The 12,816-nt window shown below is 34.0% G+C and overlaps 1 protein-coding gene across 28 annotated transcripts in view; it reads left to right on the top strand.

Annotated features, from left to right (window-relative positions):
• The window catches only part of CAMK2D (calcium/calmodulin dependent protein kinase II delta), a 305,498-nt gene that overhangs the window by 39,915 nt on the left and 252,767 nt on the right, over positions 1-12,816 (top strand). The gene's annotated exons all lie outside the window — the stretch shown is intronic.

Here is a 12,816-nt window from a genome sequence, read left to right as displayed (position 1 = left end):
CTTCCACTTGATGTCGTCCCCAATATGGTTATTCATAGCACCGTATTTCACTCCCTTGAGTACCCCAGTTGCAATAATAAGCTATGTGTTCACCTTAATAATCCTGCATAATTCTAGGGTTCGGTATTAAGAAAGCACATTGCTTGCATATAAATAAAGAGCCATGTATTTTAATATTGTCTTTATAAGTATTGGCCTCAGTCAGCTACTCCAGTGTTTTATTTCTCCATTTCTGAATCTAGGCAGAGAAGAGGAGCATTTTTGAGACCAGGAATAATTTTTGATTGGATTAGATTTTCAGTCTTTTACTGCTTTAGTAAACTGTCTAATATACTGTACATTCCATATGAGATATCAAACTAGAGGTCAATTTAAGCAATTTAATTTCCAAACAACTTACTATTTTAAGTTATTTGGCATCATGAAGACAAATAAATTGATTGGCTGTTTTCACCTTTTAGTTGTTTTGGTTTAGAATTGAGACTTTTGGAGGAATGTTTGAAGGTTTAATGTAGGGAAAAAAAAAATAAAAAACTTTTTGTATACACTCTGGAAACCTGTAAATTAAACTGACAATCAGTAGGTTAACAAGAGAAAAATGAATTTATTTATGTGTGCAACATACATATGCATGGGAGTGTTAAGTGATGAGTAACTTAAAGGGGTCATTAGAATTTGGGGCTTATACTCCTAACTCAGTAGGGGAAAAGGAGTGGGAAGAAAAGGCTTCTGTGGGAAGAACAAATAGGTTTCTTTAAGAAAGACAAGTGGGTTGTTTTTGGTGAACAAACAGAAGATAACATTTGTTACAATGTTTGACTATACCGGTATTCTTAGGGCCAGGAAATGCCCCGAGAGAGAGGATTTATTATAAATTTACTTCTGGGCTCTCTGCTGGGATTAGAAGCCACCACACAGATAATTTATGGCAGTCCTCATTTGTTACAAGTCTTTGCTTTTACTTTTATTCAATAAGAGAAGCTCTGAGGAGGCTTATGTATCTGTTGAATCACAGGTGTCTTCAGCTTAAAATAAAATTTATACCAACCATGGAGTCCCAAGTGGGTCCCCACATGTACATTGGTATTCATTTACTGCAACACTCTCATTTTCCAGCTTAGGAAAAGAAGGTCTGGAGATGTGACTTAGACAAAGTTACGTGTTGTATTAGTGACACAATTGGTTGTAAAATTTCCCAGTCCTCAGGTTCCTGGGTAAAGTGTTTCTAACAATAACCCTTCTCTTCCTTTTAGGGCAGGAATAGGGAAAAATGAGTGAGAATTATATTTAGGTAGCTGAATTGGAAGACTAAATCTGATGTTTTTGTGAAAAGCTTTATTTGCTATTTCTTGAATATCACCTTAATATCTCAACTTGATCTGTAGAATTTTGATCACAAGTTGCCTTTCCACTCTCTTATTACTGGTAATTATATTGAAAATTCACCTCTGTTATTTTGTCACAGCCTACTGCAGATGATTATCTCTAATGAGCTCCTTAGGTGCAGAGCCTAGGTTTATTCCTTCCTGACTGCTTAGTAGTGATATTTATAGAAGTAGCATTAAAGTGAGTAAGCGTATGTAATTCTTTTATATTTACCTAAGTGAAGTTTGGAAATGTAGTTTTTTATGTGTATTTCAGCCTGTTTATCCTTGTATATGTAGCCCAATTACATCTTAACATTTGTTTCTGAAGAGCAGGCCAGAAAAAAATATTCACTTGTACTTAATATGTTGTAATAATATGCATATTTAATAAAATATTGACTGGGAATACAATTGGGCATCATATCTGATTGGATGAAACAGAGTATGCTAAATGTGGTCATTTTTATGTCACAGAATTTCATATTGAGAATATGCCAGTTATTTTGAAGTCAGTATATTTGCTGGGATTACTGGCTTCTGCTTGAAAGGATAGTGGGATTTTTTTTTTTTTCTGTGATTATGATTTCTGTTGTTAAAATTATTATTTTTTGCTTTTGCATCTAAACATGCCCTTTCATAGGCAGCTGAATTAATCTGGTCAGACAATAACCCATTTCTGGTTAATTTGATATTAGCTTTTTTTTTGAAATTTGAGGATACTTTTTAGCATTTCTACATGGTCAATATCAGATTCAAATCACCAGCCTTCTTAAGAGGATTTTAATGCATTCCTACTTTTAAATATTCTCAGTATGTTTACTGCTCTCAGTAGTGGGATGTGTCGATTTTGAATTGCTAAATCTGTTAGAAGGTGTTTTTTTTTGTTTTTTTTTGTTTTTTTTTTAATGTGTGTAGGGGTGTGTGTGTGTGTGTTTGTGTGTGAATGTGATTGTTGGTTTTCTTTACCAAAAATCGGTATTTGATTAGAGATGGGAAATACCTTTGAGTACTCTTAAAAATGCAACTTAAATTTGGTTACTACTACTGAATTGTTAATCAGAACCCTTGAACTGGTGGCACAAGTAAATCATGGCCAACAAGACATGTGGCCATCCCCAATAGACTAATGATTTGTGGCCCCTTCAAATGTTAGACATTTGAACTATTAATATTGTCTGAGAACTGTTGATAGCAACTCAGCTTGTCATCTGCTATCATGAGCAATGTAGCTTTGCCTTTACATTTGCAACTCTGTTGTCCAAACCAAAGTTTTACAGTTAAAAATCTCAGCGATCCTTAGAATATAATTTAGTGTTATTCTAATCAGTCACCTATGGTTACAGGATCCTGAAGGGTTTTAATCTCCAACTTTAAGCTACTTAGCTAAGTATTCTTTCCAGCTTCTTACCAGTTCTGTAGTCTCTCTGAGTTCTGTATTTTTCTATTTGGTTACATTTTAGGTGATGTTATTTAGATCCCATAGAGATCAGCGCTTTGAGTAGGTACTTGGCTTCATTATTCTTTTATTTAGTTTGGGATCCCGTATAATAAAATGTGACTAAACTTAGGATTTGAACTAGGTGTTAAAAGTGAGAACAGTGATCTTAGAGGTTTCTTCCTTCCCCATTCCCCAAGGGAGCCTTAAATTTTTAGAGTTAGCTTGATAGTGTTTTGTGAATCATATGTATTTAGCTAGTTAACTACCAGTTGTGTTCATTTCCGTTCTACTTCAAAGTAGTGCTTTGGGGATTGTCAAAAGACAAGTTTTCAACAAATTTAGTTTAAAGGTCTAATTGGCTTTTAGTAGCAATTCATGAACTGGGTAGCTTCTTACTGAAAAATTTAGAAAAGTTGCTCTGAAAGGCATGGTAGAATGGTCAGTTTTTATAAGATAGCTTGAGCAAGAACAGGAAAACAGCATAATATGAAAGGCAGATTGCTTAACATCAGGTTACTTCAGGTTACTGGGTTAAAGCTGAGGGGACTTACCATGTTGGCTATAACTGGCCTATTTGGGAATTTGGCTATCATCTCTCTCCTGATTACTGAACTTTAGTATGAAGGACTCCATTTTGGTTTGGTCTGTTCTGTTGGGGCCTAGTACAGGATCTCAGTCCAAATCAATGGCTTTCCATACATTTTATTTGAAAGGAATAAAGGATGCAAGACATAGGAAAATTTCAAGATGACAAACGTGAAGATATATAAATAATCACATAAATTGTTCATTAACATTTTATCTTGTATTTACTTTATCACTCCATTTTTTGCTTGAGCATAGACGTTAGCATATTGTTTGTTAAATTATCTATTTTATTTATTTTAATTTAGATTTTCACTGTTTTTTCTTAATATTTAGTAGTAGTTAGGTTTCTCAAAAAAATTTCACTATATACTTTTGTTTAAAATTTTGTCTAAGGCCGGGCGCGGTGGCTCACGCCTGTAATCCCAGCACTTTGGGAGGCCGAGGCGGGCGGATCACAAGGTCAGGAGATCGAGACCACGGTGAAACCCCGTCTCTACTAAAAATACAAAAAATTAGCCGGGCGCGGTTGTGGGCGCCTGTAGTCCCAGCTACTCGGGAGGCTGAGGCAGGAGAATGGCGTGAACCCGGGAGGCGGAGCTTGCAGTGAGCCGAGATCGCGCCACTGCACTCCAGCCTGGGCGACAGAGCGAGACTCCGTCTCAAAAAAAATAAAATAAAATAAAATAAAATTTTGTCTAATTTTAGACAAAAGCATATAGTAACACAATTTTCTTGAAACCACCTTTGCAAAAAGTATAACTGGGAACATTATTACAGTGAAAAAGATTGGACCTAACCAACTCCATCTTGCTTCTGACTTCCAAGCTGTCCTTGTTCCTTCGTGGGCATAGGCCGAACTAACTTTGGGAGGAACTTAGTTTATAGTTTAGCTGTGAAACAAGGATGAAAACAGCCCTTTCCGAGACAAAACTCTTTCCTGCCTGGGGACTAGACTGCCTTTGCAGGACTAACCAACTAGCCACAAGATTAGAAATTATGGTTTAGGAGTCACACGGTTGGAGGCTGCAAGAGTCTAAACCTTCCCAAATTGCTCCTGGTGATAACGTCACTATTGTAAAACCTAAGATCATAGTTTGAGATATTTTGCAGACCTTGCACTCGATGGATCATCTGGCACCACTTAGATTGACAAACTGGCTCATCTGGTCTTGTGGCGACCACCCAGGATTGATTCAGTACAAGAGGGCAGCTTCAACGCCCTATGATTTCATCTCTGACCTAACCAATCGGCACTCCCCACTTTCTGATTCCCTACCTACCAAATTATCCTTAAAGACCCTGATCCCCAAGTTTTGGGGAAGACTGATTTGAGTAATAATAAAACTCTGATCTTTATTATTGAGTAATAATATAACTCAAATAAGACTGATTTGAATAACAATAAAAATAGCTGGCTCTGTATGAATTAAACTTTTTCTCTATTGTGATTTCCCTCTCTTGGTAAATCTGCTCTGTCTAGGCAGCAGACAAAGAGAACCCATTGGGCAGTTATAGTATTTATGTACATCTTTTGTTTCTATTCTGCTTGAAAAATAATTCCCATAGATTTGCTTTAAAAATTTAAGTCTTCTCCTTTTGCCACTTAACAGTATTAATTTTATTGAAGACTGTTGTGAAAAAAGTTAATGGACCTGCAAGGGCGTGATATAGCTAATGGTTAACGACATAAATAACTAACTGTGATATAGTAGGTTATATGCTCATATTATAATTGAGGTCAGCAGTCTGAGAATAACTTTAATATAGTTATATTGATATAATTCTGTGAGTATAGCTTTAAGGTTTAATTATTTAACTAAGACTATTACGAAGGAAAGAAAAATAGTTAAGCATATGAACAGTTCTCTCTCAAGTAATCGTAGATTTTAGGAATGAAAATTCAACTCTCTCCACCAACTTTGCTATTTAAAACTAGAGAATAGGCCAGGAGCAGTGGCTCATGCCTGTAATCCCAGCACTTTGGGAGGCCAAGGCGGGCGGATCACGAGGTCAGGAGATCACACGAGGTCAGGAGATCAAGACCATCCTGGCTAACACGGCGAAACCCCGTCTCTACTAAAAAATACAAAAAAAATTCTCCGGGCGCTCTGGCGGGCGCCTGTAGTCTCAGCTACTCGGGAGGCTGAGGCAGGAGAATGGTGTGAACCCGGAAGGCAGAGCTTGCAGTGAGCCGAGATCGCGCCACTGCACTCCAGCCTGGGAGACAGAGCAAGACTCTGTCTCAAAAAAAAAAAAAAAACCAAAAACCAAAAAACAAACAAACAAAAAAACCCCCAAAAAACTAGAGAATAGAGATTTAGTAGAATCATTTCAAGTGGTATTCACAAAGAGGTATTTGGCTTTACCTTAACACTCACTTTTGGAGATAAAAATTTTGTTTTTCTTTTGCTCAGGCATATAATAAAGTACAGTTGAGTTAGATATTTATAACTCAAGCTTCAGGCAGTACCAAGTCCTGGAATTTTTTTAAGAATTCAATCATGAGCATTCTATAAAAGTTCATTATACAAGGTTATCCAAAAGGTTTCTATAAATCTTACTTTATCACCTACATTTGAAAAACTCATATTGGGTAGAGACCAGCAAAGAAAGTTTTTCTGCAAGTAAGATTTTTCTCTTATTTTTTTAAATAAGCATTTTCTTTGGCTATTGATACTGTTTCTAATTGATTTTATAAATGAGTAGAAAAGAAGAGACAATTCTGGAAAATATAAACTACTCACAAATTAAAATTTATTGCTCTTTGAGACATCTGCCTTTCCTTCTTAATTTGTGACAATAATTGCTGTTCCGAGAGGGACAGAAAGAACATGTCCCAGTGGCTTATTTAGCAAAACACTAGAAAGTTTATTTGAACCTGATCACTTTTAAAACTTAAAAAAGGTAAAATAGGTCAGAAAGATGTAATCTTTTATAGGATTCCTTCAAACGTTTAACTCCCAATATTAAATGAAAATAATTGGAACACGAAGAGCTTGGAACACTATTCACTTGTTCAATTTTGTGTTCATAACTGTATCATTGGGGTGTTTTTCTTTTGGTGTGCAAAATATTCCTACATGGTACCAAACATGAATTTGTAGGGATTCAGTTTTAGAAACACAAAAAACTAAATGTTCTGCTCATTACCTCCCCTCCTTTATATCACTAAGTTCACTTTGCTGGATGTTACTACTTTTATACAGTAATTTTATTACTTACATCAAAGGAAATATTTCAGGTTAGAGATGAGTTCTACAGGCCTGTGTGTATGTCTTAGTCTTTAAAAAAAAAAAAAAAAGACGGCATCTCATTCTGTCACCCAGGCTGGAGTGCAGTGGCACAATCTCAATTCACTACAACCTCTGCCTCCCAGGTTCAAGCGATTCTCCTGCCTCAGCCTCCAGAGTAAGTGGGATTATAGATGTGCACCACCACACCTGGCTAATTTTTGTATTTTTTGTAGAGACAGGGTTTTCCCATGTTGGCGAGGCTGGTCTCGAACTCCTGACCTGAAGTGATCCACCTGCCTTGGCCTCCCAAAGTGCTGGGATTTCAGGTGTGAGCCACCACGCCCAGCCCAGGCTTGTGATTTGTTCAAGATTTATCAACTGAGAAGAAAATGTCAATCAAGTAACAGACTACTTTCTTTTAGTGTATAATAGAATGATACTTGGCTCCTGACATTTGTCTTTTTTTTGTACAATACTGTCATGACAGTCAACACACTTGTCTTTTGATTAGTAAAAGCTGGGGGCTTGATAGAAATCATAGACTAAATTTAACTAGTACAGCAAATTGAGTTGTGATCCATATCTATGATTCTTAGAAAATTTGTTCTTGATATTTTTTTACTACTGTGAGCAAATGACTGAAATGGAACAATTGAAGAGAAAGTTGATGGAAATATATACTTAGAAGCCTTGTACCTGAAGTAAACTAGGAGCAAATTTTTCAGTGATTTCAGTCTCCTGTGATGGTGGCACAAGTATGGCTTTTTCTGTGTTTCTGGCATTAGGCTTTTCAGAGAAACTAATGGGAGTAATGGCTCTCTAGGTGTGTAATAAATTTTTATGACTCTTGAAATTACTCCAAAACAAGGTCTCCCTATCAGTGATTTGTGGAATAGTAGTGCCCTGGAAATGCCAATAAGTTGTTCTGAGAAAAATGAAATTATTTGATCAAGTGAATCTGAGAAACTTTTTGTTACACAATCAGCTGTATACTGTTTCACTGTAGTCAATACCTAATGACATATATTGTGAATTGCTAAGAAGGAGGTATATAGTTCACAGCATTTCCCAAGCTGACTTGATCCTGGAAACCACCTATAACATCTAGCAAGATGAGAATGCTCCATAGAAATTAATTGAGGAATGTTATCTAAAAACCTAACTATATATTAATGTATACTTTCTAGTTATTCATGAATCTAATTTATATTCAAAGTGTAAAAAATGTTGGTAGAAATGATAAAATTGAATGGCCTTTTATGATAAGATAAACTCATAGCATATGAGAATAAAAGGAACGCCACTTAATAGTGCCTACCAAAAACTCTAAAAAATAATATTTAAAAATGAAACCTAGAAACATTTCCTTTAAACTAAGGAATAAGAGAAGAATGTTCACTATTAAAAGGTTTCAGACTGGAAAGGAAGAAACAAATTCTCAATATTTGCAGAGTCCCAAGAGAATGTACAGAGCAACCTTTAGTATCAACAAAAGTTGCTAGATCAAGATCAATATAAAAAATTAAGTGTTCCTATACACCTAACCATACAGTTACGAAGGATAATTTTAAAAAGAGACCATGTAGAAATTACATAAAAGAATGTAAAGTAATTGAGAAGAAATCTAATAAAGGTTGTAGAAGATCTTTTATGAAGAAAATTTTAAAGTATCATTGAAAGCTATGTCTGTATGGATGGGTAAGAGTCAATATGTTTAAAATGACAAGTCTCCCCAAATTAATCTATAAATTCAAATTTTAGTTACAAAATACCATCAGGATTTTCATATAACTTGATAACGTAGGGAAGGTAAAATTTTTCTCTAACCCCCTATGGTCTCCAGCTGGTACTGATACAAGACAGATCAACGGGAGAAAAACATACACATTTTATTTACATGTGCTTGTAAACAAAATGCTCTCACAAGAAAAATGGAGACCCAAAGAAATGACTAGCTCTAAATGCTTACATACTGTGTGGAACAAAGAGTGGCAATTGTAGAAAAGTGACTAGGAAGAGAGGGGTTAGTTTAAGGTTTGTTTGTACAGATTTCTTTCAGCCTCAACTCCCCTCCTCTTGTGATGAGAATATTTCTCTCCTCGTGGTATAGGGAAGATACGGGAGTTTCAACTCCTGCTTTATGAAGAAAAGGGTAAGTCAGAGTGCATCTCTTGCACCTGCTGTTTTTCAGGTGCCTTTAGCTCAAAATGATCAACATGTCAAATGGTGTATTTTGGGATGCCATCCTGAACTCGTTCAGTAGATAAGATGATTTATGTGGAATAATAAAGGGCCCAAAAGTAGCAAAGATAATTTTTAAAAAGAAGAAGAATGGAGTGAGAAGCAGGGGAATTGGAGTGTAATTGTTCTACCAGATACCCAAACTTACTTGTGGTAAATAAAAGAATGTGGTATTGGTACAAGGGAAAGGAAACATACTGATATGCTAGGATAGAAGAGAGCACTGAAAATGGATCCACATATGTGGGAACTTGATGTTTCTTGAAGGTAGTATCATAAATTAATAGAAGAAATAGGGACCGCTGAATACATGATAAATTAGTTTATCCACAGGGAAAAAGATAAAACTGACACTATTTGAAACTTTACCCCAAAATAAATTCAAGATGATCAAAAGACTAAGTATGAAAAGAAAAATGGTAAAGCTTTTAGAAACAATTTACAACAAGTTATGGAAGAGTATCCGTATGATATAGTGGTAATGAGGGATATATTTGTTTTAAAAAGTCACAAAAAACAGATGCCATTAGTAAAAAATTAATAGAACTTGCCACATTAAGAAACAAAAAATATAAATAAATGCACCCCCCCAAAAAAAAGTTTGTATTACCATGAAGAAAAAATATGCTACATGTAAAAATGTAAGCCACAGCCTGAGTGAAAAAAAAAATCACACGTAAAGGATAAGTACCCAGGCTATTAAAAAACAAAAGTTCTGCATATTGATAAGAAAAAGACAGAAATTCTTATAGAAAAAAATGAGGAAAGAATAAGAACTATCACAAAAGAATTGACTCAGATTGTCAATAATTATATGAAAAGATGTTCAGCTATATAAGTAATATTAAAAAATGCAGTTTGACAAAAAGAGAGTCCAGGTCACATCCATTAGATTGGCAGCTACTGGTTGCCAGTATTATTCTTAATGAGTCATATTAATATTATATATAATATTGTTATTATATAATGTTATATTACATATAATGTAAACTATCACAAGTTTACATTTAATTATATGTAATATAATAATACTAATATTAATAAGTCATGTAACACTTACTGTTGGGGAAAGCATGGAGAAACAGAAACCTGTACTCATTTCTGCAGGGAGTATAGATTTGCAAAGAAAGCCATTTGATAATACCTAGAAAAACTGACAATTATCATTTATATACTCAGGAATTTTCCTACTACTTTACAATGTAAGGAAGCTCTCACAATTGTGTGTAAATAGGCCTGTACAGAGATGATTATTCAGGATAGTTTGTAAATGAGAGAAAAAGTGAACACAATTTAACCATCTCCTCAGTAGGGTAATGGCTAAACAAACTGTGATATATAGTTAATTAGTAAAACATTATTCAGTTTTTAAAATGATGAAATTTATTTATATCAATATGGTTAATCTGGAAATTAGAGTGAGTAAAGTTTCAAAGGCACACTTACAGTATAATACCATTTGTATGAAATTTTAAATGCAGAAAACAATAGTGCATATTGTTTGTGGATATACATGTATAGTGACAGACTACAAACATGCATGGGACTTATACCTATCCATTAAAAAAATATTTTATCCCTAAGTAGAAAGGAAGGAAAAAGATGGAGGCTTGAGGGTTTATGTGTGTATATATATATACACACATTAAAAAAAGTCATATATATATAAAATATATATAAATTATATATATATATTTAAAAAGTCATATATATATGTTTTTTCCCCTTTGTTATTTTTGGAAACAAAAATAGGGAAATGTTAATATTGGTTTAAACATGGTGGTGGATAAATGTTTTTGTTATATATTTTTTACATGATATAACTATCACTGGAATTTAAATTTTAAAAATTTCAAAGTATTCACAGATTTCTGTTTTTACAATTTCAGAAATAGACATAGAAGAGAGCTGTTTTCAGTTGATCACTGTAGCTAGTGCATTGAAGGTGAATGTGCCTTGAAACTTTCAAATTATGGAATTTGAGGTGAATGAAGTAATGGTATATAGCTTTTGCTGATTTGTTAATATTTAAGTAGGCCAGGAACAGTTCAAGTCTTTAAATAGAAGTATATTTACAATATCCAGCTTAGCATCCAGCTTGGGAAACATGATTTCCCATCAGCTTTAAAGCATAACTCTATAAATAATATATGAACTTGAACCTTACTCTAAAGATAAGGAGAGATTTAAAATAACAATAAACAAACATAGTCCTCCTGGGTCATTCTTGGACACATTTTTCAGTAGGTCAAAGTTAATTCTTGGCTATTCTGGACTTTTCTCAAGTTTGCTCTCTATCCCTTAGAGATTGGTGACTGCATCAATAGGTGATACATTCACATACTTGAAAGTATAAGTGACTCAGGATGCATAATGAGTTTTATCTCCAAATGATACTTAGATTTTAAGGAAGTTCAGTGACTTACACTAAAGTAATGAATTTCTAAAAGTGGAAGTTTAAGTCTTGTTCATTAGAGTGGTGGGTGGGGGTAGGTGTTTAGACAAGGGCCTTCATGAGACCTCCCAGTTCCATCCCCTAGTGAGTGTCTGCTCTACTTAGGAGACCAGTGTTTTTTCTTTTTACCTTGGAAAATAAAGTGAGAGAACAAGTATATTTAATGAAAATGATAACATTATTTTTAAAAATTATAAATTAGAGACCAATTAGAAATCATACAACCTCATCACCCTGAAAAGTAGTTTGTATTCAGATGTTCTTTCTAAGCATAGAATGAAGTCTAAGCTGAGATGTCACTGTGGAGAGTTAGTGAAGGCCCTTTGATAGGTTTTCAATAAGTTAAAGGTAGGGTCCATTTCACTGTGATAGCCATTATAAGTAAATTCCTAGATCATTTATTTTCATAGGCCAACATAAAGGCTAGTTCCATGTTGATATTACTCTTTGAAGAATAACCATTTCATTGTAAACCAATATTATTGTGTTATTTCAATTTACTTTTGCAGTTGCTTTGAGGACAAATTTTATCAACTCATTTAAATGTTTCTTTTAGCTCAAATAGGCATAATCTCCAATGTAAAAATATGTTCACATCTATACAAGTAGATATTTTAGCTTTTAGTATAGATTTTGAATTTACCCCTCGGTATTATTTTACTTTTTAAGCTTATTACAGTTTCCATTGAGACAGTTTGGGTAAAGGGAGATTTAGTGGCATTATCTATGTGCATGTTAGTATTTTAAGAATGAATTGTGAAGGATAAGTCGGGAACTTCTAAACTGTGCATAGATATAGGCTAATATATTTTCAACTTAAGTATATATGATAAGATAGATAATATAATGAAACATAGTAGGTGATGTATATAGTATATATATTTACTAATATATAAATAATTATATTTTTATATTTAATAAAATATAATAAATTTATATTTTTTTGTAAATTCATTGAAATCTAAACTTCAGTGAATTTTATTCAACCTAAAGGCTCTTTTACATATGTCTAGGTATTAGAATTTAAAACAAGATAACACAACTTTGTAGCAATTCCACAGGATTCAGATTTTAAAGAGTTTGAGCTAGAAAGTATTAATTATGTAGAACACATTCCAGAATTAGTCCAAAGAAGACATGCATTAGAGAAACATTCGATCTCTTACTATTGAAGTTGTGTACTTGATAGATACCCTGAGAGCTTACTAAAGTAGTTTCCATTTTTCAGTATGAAGTTGGTATACCTAAATCAGCAGTCTTTGACTCTATATTTTCTCTGAATATAGGACAAACTCACCTTCCTGTTCTGGTATTGCCTTGCCTAGCTGCTGAAGTTGTAGTGGCAGCAACAGCTGAGACAGCAGCAATAGAAATAGTCTGTGGGATGGAACTGCAGCCACACACAAGATCTAAGACTTGTCTAAAATTTAATATAGACATTGCTTTGCTATATCAATCTAAATAATTGTCCCTTAATTATTGTCCCTTTATTTT

This window comes from Macaca mulatta, chromosome 5 (genome assembly GCF_049350105.2).
Source record: "Macaca mulatta isolate MMU2019108-1 chromosome 5, T2T-MMU8v2.0, whole genome shotgun sequence".
Lineage (NCBI taxonomy): Eukaryota > Metazoa > Chordata > Mammalia > Primates > Cercopithecidae > Macaca > Macaca mulatta.
Note: the sequence above shows the minus strand (reverse complement) of the source record. Positions and strands in the feature narration are given on the sequence as shown.